Source organism: Vulpes lagopus, chromosome 6, assembly GCF_018345385.1.
Source record: "Vulpes lagopus strain Blue_001 chromosome 6, ASM1834538v1, whole genome shotgun sequence".
NCBI lineage: Eukaryota > Metazoa > Chordata > Mammalia > Carnivora > Canidae > Vulpes > Vulpes lagopus.
This window is the reverse complement of record NC_054829.1, coordinates 43,841,015-43,860,388: the sequence shown is the minus strand read 5'-3', so window position 1 is coordinate 43,860,388 and position 19,374 is coordinate 43,841,015. Positions and strand designations below refer to the sequence as shown.

Here is a 19,374-nt window from a genome sequence, read left to right as displayed (position 1 = left end):
TGCAGCCCTTTGTTTCACTAGAGTAAAATGAGTCCAGGGTGAGAAGATGCCAGGATGGGAGATAGGAGAGAGCCCACCAAGTAAGCCTGCTGGTCTTGTCCTTCCTTGTCTAGGTGTCTCTGTGCTATCATCATGTAAAACTGGAGATATTTCCATACTCTCATAAATGCCAGTGCCAGAAATCAAAGATACTTTCTTTTAGATGTAATTGTCTTCTAGTTTGCTGGTAGGCTTCATTTAAAGAGTCTTTGGATGTGTCACCATTTGGGGCTATGAAAATTCATATCTCATTATTTTGAAATTTGGTACCCTTTTATACAAAAGATATTAAAACAACAACAATGAAAACATTGTCCAATTCTATGTACAATAAAAATATCCTTCAGTAATTTGATTTGCAGGAAATGAAAAGTATTATCAACAGAATATGCTTTTCAAAAATTTATAATCCTTTAAACGGGCAAATCCTTTCCCTGGGATTAGTAGCATGGTTTGTGTCCTAGGAGCCAAATCCTATTCTCTGATTCAATCCTGAAATCCTTTCTAACAGTGCCTATATTGATTTCAGACCCAGTTTTGCTTAAGAATCTGAGGACAGTATTTGGTGCTGTGTTTAGAGGTCCTTAAATAAGGGTTTTTTTTTTTTTTTTTAATAAGGATTTTTTAAAACGGAGTTTATCTAAAACAGCCTCTAGTTCCCAAAGTTAAATTCTTATGTCTCAATGAGTGTAACAGATGTGGTTAATTTCCAGGCTGTCCTTTATTTTCCCCATACCTAGCTGAGTTGATACTTCTCTGATCTGGAGGACCAACCTAGAAAGTTAGTGCTTAACTCCAAAGGTTTTTGGTGATTCCGGGTGTTTCTTTAATCCCAAACATTGACCCTGAATGTGCATATAGTTTTTCTCCCTGTCATATTTTTAATGTTCTTGGAACTTGGTCTTTTTGAATACAATGTACATGTAAATGTTTATTATACATATTTATATTCACAGGGGTCAGATGCTCTGTTACAAGGAGGGTAGCTGGTGTTCTGCTCATCTACAGGAGATGAAAATAAATGCTGATAATGATGATATGTAGATAATGAAGGCAGTAAAAATTCTAAGTTTTTAAATCACTAAACAGTGTTTATATTATGAGGAGGGCAGTTTTAGTAAATGTGTTATATTATTACACGCTAATTATTCAGAAAATTATTATCCACATGTGGTATATATAATAGCTCTCTGTAAAGCAGACTATTTGTTTTATCAGGACACAGTATTCTCTACCTAGAGTAGATAACAGAATTTGTTGTACTGTCTCACAAAGTCTTGTCTGAGAAAAAGAACTAGTATATACAAAAGTGCTTTGAAATAGGCTACATTAATTCAAGAAACCAAGAGCAGAGAGTAGTAAGAGGATCACCAAAACATGGCTATATCATGAATACCTACATAGAAGAGAAGTTTACAAAGAAACTTGGGGCAGCCCGGTGGCTCAGTGGTTTAGCACCACTTTCGATCCTGGGGACCGGAGATCGAGTCCCACGTCGGGCTCCCTGCATGGAGCCTGCCTCCTGCTTCTCCCTCTGCCTGTGTCCCTGCCTCTCTCTCTTCATGTCTCCCATGAGTACATAAATAAAATCTTAAAAAAAAAAGAAACTTGGCAGATTACAGTAAAGTCAACTATGCAATTTGTATAATAAAACATTTTTGAATGTATACTGTGAGCCAAGTACTGAGCAAAACTATTTATTGGGATTGTGTTTGATTCTCAGAACAACCTATAAAGTAGGCATTGTTATTGTTATCATTTTCCATAGAAGGAAAATATAGCTAATTAACATGGAAAAACTTGTTTAAGATCACACAACTAAGTGACACAGCCTGGATTTGAACTCATTTGTGCCAAACTCCAATCCCCATGATCCTAACCCCACCTTCTGTGCCTCCTTTTCTTCTCCCCAGTCCTTTATCACAGCAATGTGCTCTGCACATTGTACCTATCTACTAGACCATCTCTTAATGCTCAAATCCAATGATGACTCCTTGACCTTAGGCTTTCTTGAGTTCTATGTTAATTGCCCTGAAATGTAATAGAGATCATTAATGTGCATGATGGTACATTTGCAAAGTAATTGTAATAATAGAGAAACTGCTTTGGACATCATGTTTGTTATTAAAGTAGAAAGCCGTGGTCAGGGTTAGGAGCTCATGTGGTGTGACCTTGGATAAGTTATTTTGCATAGCTATGTCTCATTTTCCTCAGTTGTAAAGTGTCAGTGATAATAATACTTGCCACTTTAGGTTGCTGAGAAAATTTAGTAGGACAATGCCTATGAAACTGTTAGCACTGTGCTTGGCTCATAACTAGCATTTAATAATCATTAGTATATTACATAACATAATCATTAGAGTTATTATGTATAAATATACTGTGTAAATTCTTTCTACCTGAAATTCCCTTTCTTCTTGATCTCCATAACATGGTCAGGTTTTGTTTTTTTACCTCTCTCATGGTTCTCTCTTCTTTGCTTGCTTCCCTTCTTCCTGCCCCTTTGCACATTTTTTTAGGCTTGATTCTTGGCCCTCCTCTCTCTGCCACCTCTAGGATCTTATACTTTTTGAACACTCTTCTGATTAATAATGCCCTGTCTTTCTACCTCATGCCCACAAAGCCATTCTGTCTTCACTAGACCCTCCAATTCCAAAACGTGTACTTGTTTCCCACTTCTGTCTTACTCCATTATTTCCAGCCTGGGGCTACCAGGCAAGATCGTTCCATGTGAAAATCTGTCCACTATGGACTTGATTCTCCCAAGTCTGTGATCTCCACATGCCCTCTCACCATTCTGTAAAATGGGTCATTACTGGAGGTTGTGCTTGGATTCCCCACAGATCCTTGTTATGGCATCTCAGTTGGGTATTCAGGCTTAATTGGATAACTATCTATTTATGTCCAGTTGATGCCATATAATATTCCTCATAGTAGTAGTTCTAAACTTTTCCATTTTTTTATGTCCCCAGAGAGATTGCTATATCCTCTCTCCATCTATTTCTTTATCAGGGAAACCAAGGACATTTGACCTGAACTTCCTCACATTCACTTTTCCACCTAACAATTATCTGTCAATATTCTTCATCTCATTGCCCTTCAGCCTCCACTGGAAACTTCTTCATCAGTTATACTCTATTTTCTATACATTTTCAAGCCTCCTTCTCTGGTGATTCTTTTTTAATCATGTGGCTTTCCCATATAAGGATTTTTTTTTTAACCCCGCTAACATCTTCAGGTGTCATACTCCATATTTTCTACTTTTATCTTTGGTTTTCCCCAGAGAACACTCTCCTTAACTTCTGGTAATCCGACTTACGTGAAACTTCTACTAAAACTGAAGGCCACCTGCGTCTCCTAATCCGTTGAACCATTGTCCCTTTCTCAGCCTGTGTCTTTCTTAACTTTCCTGAAATACATGACACTGTCATATGTCCTTTTTCTAGACTTCTTTTTTTTCCCATTAGCATTGATGGCACTGCATGGTTCCATCTTCTGAACTGGTTCCTCTTCTATTCAATCTAATTTAATTCAATCAACATGTATTCACCATTCACTTATTTCAACTGAGGGTGATGAAGAAGTGAAATATTTTTGGATAATCTGGCTATTAGCAGCATTACCACCAAATAATTAAGCTTTCCTTTCTCTAAAACAAATTACAGGCATAACAAATTATGTCCTCCTCAACTCCTGGACTTGAAAATTTGGTTGATGGTAATGATGTAATTTATTTGAAATAATCTCAAAAAGGATGCTTTATTTACTATCCATGCTTATACCTGGTACATCTCATTTTAATTCAGCAAGTACTACATCATGTGTGTTATCTACTAGGTGCTATTTCCAATGCTTTACAAATACTAACTCACTGAACACTCAAGACATGTGGGTTATATTGTCTACAGACAATGAATGGAGTGTGCCCTTAATAAAACAAAATTGTTTATTGTTGTTTTACTGATCAAATCTGTTTGTAGTTGGATAATCTTCACTACAAAGTATTTTATTTCTCTTCTACTTAATGGAAAGCTTCATTCTTGTATATATTCTTTAAACAAAATTCAAAAAGCAAAAAAAAAAAAAAGAGTGAGTTTATGATTAATCCCATTATATAAAAGAGAAACTGAGGAATATTTAAATACCTAACTCAAAGTCATATAGCCAGCAAGTGACTCAGCTGGGATTTAAACCCATGTAGTATGGTTCTAGATTTGGTGCTGCAAAGGTACTTAATAAATGGTGATTGAATGAAAAAAATACTTGAAGAACAAATTTTCAAAAGCTAATTTAAGATTTTTCATTTTCATTTAAATTGTTTATTTCTGGTATTTTGCATGTTCTTACTGCTTCCTCTCATCATTTGAGGGAAAAAAAAATTGTCTTTAAAATTTAGATATAGAAATATGCCATCGGGACAAGGTAATCTGGTCTCCAGATAACAAGAACTCGAATATCCTGGATTTCTATTTTCATTTTCAGTGTGTAATGATGGGGAATCTTTGGAAAAGATATGCTGAAGAATTATTACCTTCTCCAGGTTCCTCTGTATCTGCTACTTCTTTGGTAGGCTTCAGAACACACACTCCTTCCTTGTAGTTGACCTTGGTGGTGGTAGGTCCTGCTGTGTTGACACTGCTATCTATAAAGGATTAATACTTTGTCAAGAGGCTTTTTAAGGGGGCAGCCCAGGTGGCTCAGCGGTTTAGTATTGCCTTCAGCCCAGGGCATGATCCTGGAGACCCAGGATCAAGTCCCATGTCGGGCTCCCTGCATGAAGCCTGCTTCTCCCTCTATCTGTGTCTCTGCCTCTCTCTCTCTCTCTCTGTGCCTCATGAATAAATAAAATCTTAAAAATAAAAAGAGGCTTTTTAAAAACATACATTAGTGGAGGAGGAATCCAAGATGACAGAGGAGTAAGAGACCTTAGTTTTTATCTGGTACCAGGAATTCAGCTAGATAGCTATCAGATCATTCCAAATCACTCCAAATGAACTCAACTGGAGATCTATGAAAAGAATAGCTGAAACTCTACAGATAGAAAAGCAATCACTTTCTGCAAGGTAGGAGATGTGGAGAAGTGAATTCCAGGTAATATATAGGAAGAGAGGCCACGGTGGAGAGGGAGCCTCCAGCAGCCAGCACTGGAAAGTGATATAGCAAGGGAATGCAAAATCAGAACTTTTAGAAGTCTGCTTCAGTGAGAGATGTCCCAGCTTGAAAGGCATTCATGTGGCGAAGTGGGGTGTAGAATCCTAGGTGGGACAGTGTGGTCTCAGAATCCTCAAGATCACAGGAAGGCCAGGGGTGCTGATTATATTCTTTTTATTTTTAATTTTTTTGGTCTCTTCCTGTTTGTTTAGTATATATTTTTCTGGGGTTGTTGTTGCCATTTTAGTATTTTGTTCCCTTGTTCATCTATTATTCTTGGATGACAAGACAGAAGAACTTGCCTCAAAAAAAGAGAACAAGAAGACTGCCAAAGACCTAATCAGTATGTACATAAGTAAGATGTTGTAACTAGAGTTCAGAATAGCAATTATAACGATATATTAGCTGGACTTGAAAAAGCATAAAAGACCCTAGAGAATCCCTTTCTGGAGAAATAAGAGAACTAAAATCTCTTATTCAAGTCAAAGTCCAAAAGGCTATTAATGAGATACAATAAAAAGTAGAGGCTCTAACTGCTAGGCTAAATGAGGCAGAAGAGAAAATTAGTGATATAGAAGACAAAATGATGGAGAATAAAGAAGCTGAGAAAAAGAGAGATAAACCAATTACTGGATCATGAAGGGAGAATTCAAGACAAAAGTGATACCATAATGCAAAACAATATTAGAATAATGGGGATCCAAGAAGAAGAGGAAAGAGGAGTGGGGCAGAAGGTATGTTAGACTAAATTATAGTGGAAGATTTCCTTAATCAGGGGAAAGAAACAGGCACCCAAGTCTAGGAGGCACAGAGAACCCCCCTCAAAATCAATAGAGTATAGGTCAATATCCCACCATATAATATTGAAACTTGCAAATCTCAGAGACAAAGAGGAAAACTTGAAAGCAGCTCTGGACAAGAGGTCCATAACCTACAAGGGTAGAGACATTAGACTGGCAGCAAACTTATCCACAGAGACCTGGGAGGCAAGAAAAGACTGGCATGATGTATTCAGAGTGTTAAATGAGAAAAATATGCAGCCAAGAGTACTTTATCCAGCTATGATGTCATTCAAAAGAGAAGGAGAGACCAAAAGCTTCCAGGACAAACAGAAACTAAAGGAATTTGTGATCACCAAACCAGCTCTGCAAGAAATATTAAAAGAATCCCTTTAAGTGAAGAGAGAGCCCAAAAGTAATAGATCAGAAAGGAGCAGAGACAACATACAGAAATAATGATTTTATAGGTAATACAATGGGACTAAAATCATACCTTTCAATAATTACTCTGAATGTAAATGGGCTAAATGCCCCCAATCAAAACACACAGGGTATCATATTGGATAAAAAAGCAAGACCTATTGATATGCTGTTTGTAAGAGACTCATTTTAGGCCCAAAGACACCTCTAGATTTAAAGTGAGGATGTGGAAAACTATTTATCATGCTAATGGACATCAAAAGAAAGGTGGAGTGGCAATCCTTATATCAAACAAATAAGATTTTAAACCAAAGACTGTAATAAGAGATGAAGAAGGACACTATATAATTAAAGAGTCTATCCAACAAGATTTAATAACTGTATATACTTATGCCCCTAACATGGGAGCAGCCAATTATATAAACCAATTAATAACAAAATTAAAGAAACACATTGATAATAATATAATAAAAAAATGGGACCTTAACACCCCACTCACTGCAATGGACAGATTATCTAAGCAGAAGATCAACAAGGAAACAAGAACTTTGAGTGACACACTGGACCAGATCGACTTCACAGATGTATCCAGAGCATTCTGTCCTAAAGCAAGAGAATACACATTCTTCTTGAGTGCACTGGAACATTCTCCAGAATAGATCATGTTCTAGGTCACAAATCAGGTCTCGAGTGATAACAAAAGATTGGGATCATTCCCTGCATATTTTTAGACCACAATGCTTTGAAACTGGAACTCAATCACAAGAGAAAATTTGGAAAGAATCAAATACATGGAGGCTAAAGGCATCCTACTAAAGAATGAATGGGTCAGCCAGGAAATTAAGGAATAATTTTTTTAAAAAAATTCATGGAAACAAATGAAAATGAAAACACAACTGTTCAAAACTTGGCATGCAGCAAAGGCAGCCCTAAGAGGGAAGTAAATAGCAATACAAGCTTTTCTCAAGAAACAAGAAAGGTCTCAAATACACAACCTAACCTTACACCTAAAGAAGCTGGAGAAGGAACAGCAAATAAAACCTAAACCCAGAAGAAGATAATTAATAAATATTAGAGCAAAAATCAATGAAAGAGAAACCAAAAGAACAGTAGAACCAACAAAACTAGGAGCTGGTTCTTTGAAAGAATTAAGATCGATAAACCACTGGCCAGATTTATCAAAAAGAAAAGAGAAAGGACTCAACTAAATAAAATCATCAATGAAAGGGGAGAAATTACAATCAACACCAAAGAAATACAAACAATTATAAGAACATATTATGAAGAGGTATGTGCTAACAAATTAGGCAATCTGGAAGAAATAGATGCATTCCTAGAGATGTATAAACTACTAAAATGGAAACAGGAAGAAATAGAAAACCTGAACAGACCCATAACCAGCAAGGAAATTGAAGCAGTCATCAAAAATCTCCCAACAAATAAGAGTCCAGGGCCAGATGGCTTTCCAGGGGATTTCTACCAAACATTTAAAGAAGAATTAATACCTATTCTTCTGAAGCTGTTTCAAAAAATATAAATGGAAGGAAAACTTCCAAACTCTTTCCATGAGGCCAGCATTACCTTGATCCCAAAACGAGACAAAGACTCTACCAAAAAGGAGAATTACCATTATCCCTAATGAACATGGATGCAAAAATTCTCAGCAAGATACTATAGGATCCAACAGTACGTTATACGGTTTATTCATCATGACTAAGTGAGATTTATTCCTGGACTGCAAAGGTGATTCAATAATAGGTGATAATGAACTATTGGGACTTCATCAAGATAACAAGCTTTTGCATAGCAAAGGGAACAGTCGACAAAACCAAAAGACAACAGACAGAATGGGAGAAGACATTTGCAAATGTATTATCAGATAAAGGGCTAGTATCCAAAATCTAGAAAGAACTTATCAAACTCAACACTCAAAGAATAATCCAATCAAGAAATGGACAGAAGACATGAACAGATATTTCTCCAAAGAAGATAGACAAATGGCCAACAGACACATGAAAATATGCTCAACATTACTGGTATCAGGGAAATAAGATCAAAACCACAATGAGATACCAACTTACACCAGTCAGAATGGCTAAAATTACAAGTCAGGAAATGACAGATGTTGGTAAAGATGCAGAGAAAGGGAAATCCTCTTACACTATTGGTGGGAATGTAAGCCACCCTGGAAAATAGTATAGAGATTCCTCAAAAAGTTGAAAATAGAGCTGCCCTATGATCCAGCAACTTTTTTTTAGGAATTTACCCCAAAGATACAAATGTAGTGATCTGAGGAGGCATTTGCACCCCAATATTTATAGTAACAACGTCCACAATAGCCAAACTATGGAAAGAGCCCGGATATCCATCAAAAGATGAATGGATAAAGAAGATGTGGTAGATATATACAGTGGAATACTACTCAGCCATCAAAAAATAAAACCTTGCCATTTGCAACAACATGGATGGAACTAGAGAGTATTATACTAAGTGCAATAAATCAATCAGAGAAAGATAATTATCCTATGATCTCACTCATATGTGGAACTTAAGAAACAAAACAGAGGATCATAGGGGAAGGGAGGAAAAAAAAAACAAGATGTAATCAGAGAGGAAGACAAAGCATAAGAGACTCTTAATCATAGGAAACAAATTGAGGGTTGCTGGGAAGGAGGGCCGGTGATCTAATGAGCACTTGGTATTATATAAGACTGATGAGTCACTGACCCCTATCTCTGAAACTAACAATACATTATATGTTAATGAATTGATTTTAAATTAAATTAAAAAAACCAAAATATGCATTAGCTGTTTGTTCCATCTTGTTTATATCCTTGCATAAGTACCATACAGTTCTCAAATCTCTTTTGAATCAAGGGGTTTGTCTGTGGCTAGAGAATTGATCACAGTGGCTCACTATCTTTTGCTGGTCACTAGTAAATCTGTAATATTATTCTGTGCTAGAATTACTTCCTAAGCACACATATGAATAGTGTAAATCATTCATGGCATCTTTCTATTTTTTCCTTGAAAATGATAATTACATGATGTCTTTCTTTCCTGATTTTTCCATTATATAAATATTTCTTCAGTAAGTTCACTGTGATCACTGTTTGAGATTCAGAAATCCTTCAGGAAGCCAGTAAAGCAGAAACCTAGTTGAATTCATCATTCATCCTAAATGCTGTCAAATTAAAAAATAAGATTTCTATTCCTTTTTGCTGATCTGGATATCTGCTATATGAGATACAAAGGAAGCAAATATAATAACATTACTAATTTTTTGTGAAGAGCAGAATATAATTTAAGAAAAACTTTCTTCAGCAGGGGTGTAAACAACTACGTAAAGAAGAGAATTACAATAAACCATTATTTTGTCTTGTATTATCACTTAAATTTTTATAAACATGTGCATTTGAAAAAGATTTTTCCTAGTTTATCTAGGAAATGTATTTTCTTTCAACATTTGTGTTAGCTGTGAAACTATTATTTTATAGTTACCTATTAGAAAGTTATTAACTTTAAAAATAAATTAGTAGCTATTATAATCATGAATAGTCAGTAAAGCATTTTACTTCTATAATGATAAATATATTTTGTGTTTCAATTGACTAATACTATATTAGCACATAAAGCAAATAAGGTAATTTGTTACTCTAATGATAATTTTGAATATAGACCCACACTTGAAAGTTAATATCGAGATATTAAAATTGTCTGATTTTGTCTTATTTACTTTTTTGGTGTGACAATATCCTTTTATGAAATTATAGTGTTGCTTTTCCTAATGTACTTACTTAGCAAAATAAAAAGTTGGTAACTCTATCAAAAAAATTAATCCAAAATGTTGTTTCAGCTATCATCCTAGTGTTGTTATACTCATTAGATAAAATTGTAAACTGTAAAATCAAAAGATTACTGATCATTTACAAGTTCTGGGATACTAAAACATGATATTGAAGTAGACATTCAGCTATTTGGCCTTCTAGAAGCCAAGGCTGTAGCTCATGCCAAGTATTAGTCTGATTCTGAAGTTCAGTGCATATTTAACATTTATCTTTTCCTTCCCAATCCATTACTTCTTATTCTAGGTCTTGATTCCCTTGGTGTCTACATTTCTAGGTGACCTATGTCTTTTCTGAACTCTTAGATCTTATGAGGTCCTACTCATTTGACATTTAATCATTGTATTCCTTTGTAGCATTTCTGGGTCCAATGTCTTGCATGGCCATTTAGTTTTTGTGTGCATATTTCTATTATTCCCAGCTCAATAATAAACTAACTTGAAGTTAGGCATGGACATTATTTTCTTTAGATCCCTTGCAGCTCTTAGCTCTGTGTGCCTGAGAGAACATGTGCTTTGTGAATGAATAAATGAATGACATAATTCAATCTTTATTAGGCATTCAGATGAGAAGGTTTGTTGGGTTTGTCTTGTAGAAGGGATGTTCTAGTGCTAGAAAGATTTGGCCAAGCTTACTGTCCCACAGACTAGAGTCATATGAGCAAGCTGGCCTGGAGCTCAGTCACCTGTGACATATCCAAGTTATTAGATCTTATGACATGGGAAGTCAACAAACACTGGATCACAAATACAATGTAGTGAGTGCTGGGTCTGTGTCCATGTAAATAGTCTGTTTCAGAGCTCTCTTTATAAAGAAACTGTATATAGGTTTATATACCTCAATTAAATGATATAAAGAAGTGTGACAGAATCAGGATTTGAACTTAAGCAGTCCAGCTCCAAAATTCCAGTTTTTAGTTGCTCTACTACACTGCAGCTTCATGATGCAATGGTATGCAGAATTAGGGCAATGAACATTTAACTCTCATGGGCCCTCATGGTAGAAAGATCAGCCTAAACTCATAGGTAGTGCCACAGGGCCTCTGCCATAGGCCAGATGCTCATTTTCTAGACCACAAAGGCTAGTCCCAGAGAGAGAACAACCTGTAGCAAGTTAAGGTGCCCTCAGGTGGTTCAGAGTCAGTCTGAAAGGCTAGCAGAGAGTCAGCCTGCCCTATCAGTAGGGTGACCATATAATTTACCATCCAAACCAAAATACTGTTAAGAGCAAAAGGAACCTCTGTAATAATTATGTGGGAATGACAAATGTAAACTGACTATTCCAGGCAGTCTTCACTGGCTAAGTCTATCCAAACCTCCCAGGAAAGGGAGAGAAACATGTAAGTAAACTTGGTAAATGTGGGAAGCCAATTATCTGAAAGAGGAGGATAAAGTTGGGATGAGGGCATTAAACCTAGGGATAGAAGTTGGGTGCAGTCAATGATGTTTAAAAAAGAATTGGGTAGATACATATAATAAAAAGAAGCAAAAAGGGTATCTGGATTCGCAGGACAATGTGGTCGTTTGTGCATGTGACAAGTCGGGAATAAAAGACACTGAGAGTAGATTTCCAATGATGATTTGGGAGTGAGACTGATCAAATATGGTGTGGATACATTATGGTAGGGACTCTGAAACAACTCCTGGTCATCAGAGGTTCAGTGTGGGGGATCCCTGGGTGGCTCAGCGGTATAGCACCTGCCTTTGGCCCAGAGCAGGATCCTGGAGTCCCAGAATTGAGTCCCACATTGGGCTCCCGGCATGGAGCCTGCTTCTCCCTCCTCCTGTGTGTGTGTGTGTGTGTCTCTCTGTCTGTGTCTATCATGAATATATAAATAAATAAATCTTTAAAAAAGAAAAGGTTCAGTGTGAACTTGAGAGGGAGTCCAGGCTTGCCATATCAGTATCTTCTTGGGACCAGGATTGTTCCTTATCTTTTCCAGGTGATGTGTAGCCCTCTCTTCTCAGCTGGTTGACTTTTCTGAGAACTCCCATGACAGAATAATAAAAGTAAATAAACTTAGGAAAAGTGAAAGGCCAACTGTCTGAAAGAGGATAAGGTTGGGACCTCTCTGTGCACCTAGGAACAAAAACTGTAGGGAGGCAATGCTGTAAAGGAAAGGATTGGGTGAGTATATATGACAAGAAGAAACCTGAGATCCAGCTGCAAGCTGAATGTAATTCAACAGTATATTTTCAGATTGAAAATGACAGAAATTCTACATCACCAATCAGAAAGAACCTTTCCTTGTTCCAAGACTTGCCAAGGACCTTACAAGAACAGTATGTGCAGTTCTGACTTTTTAAAAATGATGCAAAGAATTGAAGTCCAGAAAAGGATTACCAGATAGATTATAGTGGTAGGAGCATGGCCTTTCATGAAATTTAGTAGAGAGAGAGAGAGAGAGAGAGAGAGAAAGCTAAGGGTTGATTTCACTGTTTTCAGAAATCATGAAGAATTTGGATACTCATTATTTTGCTTCTCCACAGTAGGTTGAAACAGAGAAATGAGCTGACATTGCAGCAAGAGATATGTTAGTAATGCTTAAGGAAGAACTTCTTGACCAAATGCTGGTGCACAGAAGTGCTGAAATGTCTGACCCTGTAATCTTTATATGATAGGATAGAAAATCACTAGTCCAGAGTTGTCATTATACATGGTATTTGATGTAGGAGGTCCTGAGGAGTAAGTGGAGGAATCTGAGTGCAAGGGTGTCTCTTAACAGACCTGGAAGTTCTGAAACTGATTGGAGAGAAGAAAGAGAAGTCAAAATCAATTAACCATAAAAACAATCATGCGGACTCTACCCAGGTCATGAGTGTGTTGAGATGACTCTTCATACACGGCCCAGTCCCTATTTCTGAAATCCAGATAGTGACACTCTGACATTGCACTGTGACTTCAACAGTGTTATTCCTCTTCATTCTACTTTAGTCCCAAGTGATTCACCTGGGTGGGGACCCTGCCTTCAGCTGTGAGTTAAGCATCACTTCTCCCTTTTGAGTGGGAAGGAGCAACTTCTACAGCTGTCCCTTCCAGAAACTCTATGGCTTCCTTAAACCTCAGAGGATTTTCTCTATCAGGTGAGAGACCTAAGAAAGAATGTTTACTACATCTGCCTTGGTAATGTGGTCCTTCCATTAGGAGAGGAGACATACTCTTGCACAGGGCAGCAGCCAGCATCAAATCAGCTTCAGTTGAGACACCACTTCAGGCTCAGCATCTAGGCTAAGTCCCACTGGGCACTAGCCTTGGCCTCCCTCCCCAGATCCTGAAGCCCCAAATCTGCAGAGCTGCTCATCTGTCCTCAGCAGTGAGGAATCATTCTCCTTAGGTGGATATGCTATTTCCTGCTTGTGGGGCTGGTAATAGAACAGCACAGGATGTGTCTGAAGCTTCATGTCTCTGAGAGATAGAAAGAAGGTCGGTAGGAGAAAAAGGATGTGGATCTGCACATAGTCAGACCTTTGCTCTGAAATCACTGAGTTGAGTAAGAAAGTATAGCACTAAGGGATTCTTCTCCTCTATGTGACTTTTAGGAATCCTATGGCTCTAAGTCTTGGGCTCCATTTTGCCTCTACTGCAAGCACTAGACTTGCTGGGCTCTGTGGCTATTGTGCTCTTATGTAGGCAATGGAGACCTAATGACAAATAAGACAGATAATGCCTCAATCTCACAAGGGTTTATTCCTCATGAGAGGAGACAGACTATAAACAAAGAAGCAAATAAATAAACAAGAAAATATCAGATGGTGACAGGTGATAGTAAATCAGAGTGATTGATGGAAAGTTAGTGCTGGGTGTAGGAACAGTTTAGGAGGAGATATTGGGGACAGGCTCACTGAAGAGGTTAATCAGTAACTTGAATGACAAAAAAGAGTCAAACAGACAATGCAGGGAAAAAGCTTGCCAGAGCAGGAACTGCTAGTGGAAAGGCCCTAAGCTGGAAAGGAGCTCAGTGTTTTTGGAACAAAGAAGAGGCCCATGGGCCTGGAGCTAAGTGAGGCTGGGATACAAGATGGAAAAATTTGGAAAGTTTGTCAGGCACCAGATCATGAGGAGTCATGGGGTCAGGATGAGAATGAATTCAAAACGGTCCTAGAATTGGATTAGATCCTGGAGGTCATCTAGCTTGTGCTTCTTACTTCAAAAATGAGGAAGCAGAGCCTAAGGAGGTGTCATTTTATAACTGCCTCTCTGCCAGCCAAACTTGGTCATGCTATGGTATGGAAGTAAGATCTTCTGACCTATGGTCCTTGCCACTTTCCATCAAATTCTTCCTGAATGCTAAGTGGGACTCCTGAATGTCCCACTTTCTTTTCTTTTCTTTTTTTTTTTTTTTTAAGATTTTAATCTATCTATTTATTTATTTGAGAGAGAGAGAGAGAGAGAGAGAGAGAAAGAGAGCATGAGCGAGCGCTTGAACCAGGGGGAGGGCAGAGTGGAGGAATAAGCAGATTCCCTGCTGAGCAGGGAGCCTGACAATTGAGGGCCCACTCCAGGACCCTGGGATCAAGACCTGAGCCAAAGGCAGATACTTAACTGACTGAGCCACCCAGGCCTCCCTGAATATCTCACTTTAATAGGGAATTAAATAAATAAAAAACTGTAAAAACATTTAGAATAATATTTGTTTCATTATACTTGTTATATAATAAACACTATATAAATGTGTCGAAGATTAAAAAAAAAGACCAAAACATGGAATTACCCTTCACTTATCCTGTAAAAAAGGGGTGCTTATAAACATCTATGTAGACTAGTTATGCATTATCCCAATAGCAAGCACTTAGTTTGACTATTTAATGCCACAAACCAAATGCAACCCATTTACTCTATGATTGGGACACATTCCCACTATAGGGACATATGGTGTAGCTTCTATATCCAGGAGGAGTTAACATTCCACTGTACACACAAACATTCAGAATCAGAAAATTATATTGTAAGTTATGTACACACAAGACACATGTGTGTATATACATCTTGGTTTTTCAAATAGCAATGACATTGCCTAAGGGAGCAATAGCTTTCACATCCTCCTCTGTGTTGAAAAGAAGGCTTTATTGAAGAGGACATATGGATGGAAATTCATTTTGGAATAGTCAAGATCTTCAGTTCTAAAAGGATTTGAGGCTGGCTTGATTAAGCACAAACCCACAGCAAGAGATGTACTGGTGGAATAGAAGCTTATTATTACTGCCCTGGCCCTCATTCAGGATTTATAGCCCAAAGATCTGCCACCAGCCAGGTGCAATGGCAAACTACATTCTCATTCTCTGGCCTGAGTTGCCATTCAGCCTACTGCCTTCTAGACTACCTCCTGATTCGCTCCCACTAACTGTGACAGACTTTCTATTTTCTCTCTCTTTATTCCTCTTCTAGCTCTGTCTTTGAGAGATAATGTAATAGAGAAAAGTCTCCCTCTTTTCTCCAGATCTTACAGAGACAGGAAGAGCATCTTCCCTGACTTTGTCTAGGGTGGATGGAAGTATAAATGAGGCAATGGATTTGAATCAAAGATGGTAGGGCAGGAAGAAACCTCGGAGTCCATGGGAACATCTCTTTACTCTTTGGTTTTAAGGCATATGTGGAAGGAGTTGATGTTTGTACAGTGCACTAAGGTAAATGGAGGAGCTTGCTTACAGCTGAGGTATCCAGGCTGGGCACTCCAGCTGCCCTAGATTCTCCAGCTACCCTGAGATGGAGGACAACCCAAGCTTGAGAGAAGCTCTGTGAACTTCAAGGTCAACCATGGGTATCAGCATCCAGCTGAAGACAAGGGAAAAGAGAGCATGGAGGATCATCTATGAGGATTATGATCCAGGTCTGCTTGCACACTTTGGTGCACATTCCATTGGCTGGAGCCTGTCATATGGACACATCTGGCTATGAGGAAAGCTGGAACCTGGGGTTAGCTGTGTGTCAAGAGGAATGGAACAAGGTTTGGTGAATGGGTAGCCAATCTCTGCCATTGGGAAGTATGTGACCGGTGATACTCCAGAGACAGCGGCAGAGATGAAACTAAGACACAGGTTACTTAACCCATAGTACAGTTCTCTCCTTACCAAATCACTCTGCCATATCTTTCATTTGTCCCCTACCTTTAAAAAAACACTTCCCACAAAAGGTGGTTAAAGGAAACCAAGAAGAAGTGGTTTGTCTCTTTTCTAAGGCAGATTGGTATGATGTGAAAACATGTATCAAGACAGGAAGCACAGAACAATGCTCGTCTTGAGATCTCAAGTAACCCTCCGCCCCAAGGGTCATAAAGTGAGGCCTGTTGCTCTGCAGAATGATGAAGTTGCCTTAGAAAATCCAGACTGGGACGTCTGGGTGGCTCAGCGGTTGAGTGTCTGCCTTTGGTTCAGGGCATGATCCCAGGATCTGGGATCGAGTCCCACATTGGGCTCCCTGTGGGGAGCCTGCTTCTCCCACTGCCTGTGTCTCTGCCTCTCTCTCTATGTCTCTCACGAATAAATAAATAAAATCTTTTAAAAAAAGGAAAATCCAAACTAACCACCAAGGATATTCAGGGCAAAACCACCTGCCCAACTTCTATGCCCTGGATCTTGCCCATGAAAAATGTGCTCCATAGTCAAGAATATGGCAGACCATGAGTGAAGCTCATGTCAATATCAGGAGTACCAGGAGTTACATGCTTCATTTGTTCTGTGTTGGTTTTACTAAAAAAAAAAAAGCAATTATCGGATTTGGAAGACCTCTCACATTCAGCACCTGCAGGTCCACCAAATCAGGAAGATGGTAGAAATCATGACCCAAAAGGCACAGATAAATGGTTCTAAAGATGTTGTCAATAAAGTGATTCTAGTCAGAAATGGGAAAGAATTTCCAATCTATTTATCCTCTCTGATGGGTTCATTATAAAAGTAAAAATGCTGAAGAAGCCCAAGTTTGAAATGGGAGAACTCATGTTGCTTCACGGTGAAGGCAATAGTTCTAGAAAAGCTCCTGGGATGAGGCAGGTGATACAGTTAAATGAGCTGATGGATATGAGCCACTAGTCTGAGAATCTGGTTAACATTCCGACTTTTAATGGTGACAAATAAAAAGTCTTATTTGCGGGGAGAAAAAAAAGACAAGTGTGACCCAGTAAATGCAATTCCAGCATACCTTCAGTCAAATTCTACTCACAGGAAAAGCCCCAGTGCAACTTGTGGGAATCTCACAAAAAAGGGTCAAACTTACCTCCTGATAACAGAGAGGATTTCCACTGCACCATGAACCCTTTGTGAGGAAATCGGCACCCGAATCCTAAGTCTTGCTTTTTCTTACTTCTTTAGGCCCTTGCCCACTTGGTTGCTTCCGGAGGACCTGCGGAGGGAGGCAGGATGGGGGTTATTGCGCGGTTCACTGCAAACACCTGTCTCATGGTATTACCTCAACCTTTGATTCCGATGTTTTCACTTCCTCCCCTTTTTACATTTGGCCCTTTGGTCTCTGTCCCCTGAGCTGACTTTCATCATCCAATTAGAAATAACACCCTCTTCTCACCACCAGCTTTTCTGGGAACCATAGGGAGGAAACCCCAAGCCTCCCTCACAGTCCGTGGGGCCAGCACTGCTTCAAAGGAGTGTGGTGGCGACACCACCTCACGGCTGGGCTTCTTTTCTGTTTGAACAGCTTCTATTGCTCACTGCTGATCAGTAACTCAATGATTCATTAAACACACAAACAATGAGTGAATCTGTTCCATTAGCCAGGCCACCTGTTGATCTCCGACATCCTCAGCTGAACTCAGCGGACGTGAACAACAGAATGGCTGCATCGGTGGAGGGCCCCATCCGCATTTGATGGCATGTTACAGCAGGAAAAGTAGAGTTCCAGCCTTGCTGGGGCTTTTATGCTTTTCCTTTCATCTGGTGGCAGGGCTGTAAGAATATACAGTGGAATACAATGCCCTTCTCTATAATCAACTGGAAGATTCTAAGAGCTTGGTCATTATTGCTTCCTTAGGCTTGTGGAATTAGACAGAGGAGATGGGAATATCCTGCACCCTTTTGCCTGCAGGTGTCAGGGCAACAGAATTAGCAGAGTGCTAAGCAAAAGCAACAAAACAAAACAAAACAAACTATCTGTAAAAGCCATCTTACTTATTGTAATGATACCTTCTCCCGCCCTGAAATGAGACGGTCTCTTTGGTACTTAGCCCCTTGCTCCCAGAGCTGCTCCAGGCCTTTAGGAACTGTTCCACTAGTGTTCATCAGTTTATCATAAATCAAGACTAGTAAAAATCCTATAAAGCTGACTGAGTGAAGCTTTAGATGCAGGCATAACAGTCAACAAAGTTGACATTTTGTTATTTAAAAAAGTAGTGCTTTCTCTTCTGTTAAACAAAGCCCTCTAATCATTGCAATAAAAAGAAGAGCTTTCATGAAGTCAGGAATGTTTGTTTAGAGCCTAAAAACTGTATCATATCAGGAATAGGGAGATGTATAATCTTTGCTCTATTGAATTTGAAAGTGCCTCTTTAGGGGGAATTTCATTTTTGAATGGCACACTCATTAGGATTTGCACTACGCACTTCATAATAGCTATGTTGAAATTTCCCTATAGTGACGCTTTGATTGAAAATCTTTGATTACACAGTCTAGTGTTTATGCTGTTGATGGATTTATTCTAGACTATCATGAAATGCTTTGTTGTTCGTTGGCTCTTGTAAGAACATAGATGAAGTAGAGGGAAACAACTCTCCAATGAAAATTCCTGTTTCTATTGGTTTTAATCAGGTAATTTTTTAAAAAATCACCCTTTTAAAAATTCCCTGACAGATTTCAGAGATTGCCATAGCTAGTGGATGTTTTACTTTCATTTTTGTAGCCCTGGAAATGGTATGATGCCAGGTGAGGAATTCAGGTTATTCTTCTTTCCTGAATATTGTTTTGCTTTTAGAAGGTAGGCTTTGAGCTGCAAGCATTCAGAATGAACATCATGAACAGATGGCGGCAGGCGGACTCCACTGCTTGGGCTCTCCAGGCAGGTGTGAGCAGATCTCCCTCATCCAGCACATAAAAGGACCACGTGCACTTTCAAAGGGATTTCTGCAATCCTGGTCTTTTGACAACCACGACTATGATTTGATTGCCAAATGCAGGTGGTTGTGCAGAGGCCCGGTTGTG

The 19,374-nt window shown here is 38.7% G+C and overlaps 1 long non-coding RNA gene across 8 annotated transcripts in view; it reads right to left on the bottom strand.

Annotated features, from left to right (window-relative positions):
- Window positions 1-17,635, bottom strand: part of LOC121492483 — an 88,749-nt gene extending 71,114 nt beyond the window's left edge. For 7 of the 8 annotated variants that reach the window (XR_005988257.1, XR_005988258.1, XR_005988253.1 and 4 more), the window contains exons 1-2: window positions 17,444-17,635; window positions 4,571-4,681 (exon numbers count right to left, since the gene is read on the bottom strand). This is a non-coding gene — a long non-coding RNA (uncharacterized LOC121492483). Of the gene's footprint in view, window positions 1-1,578; window positions 1,630-4,570; window positions 4,682-17,443 lie in introns of those variants that run through there. The other variant, XR_005988259.1, reaches the window with a different exon arrangement.
- Between the last annotated feature and the right edge of the window lie 1,739 nt (window positions 17,636-19,374).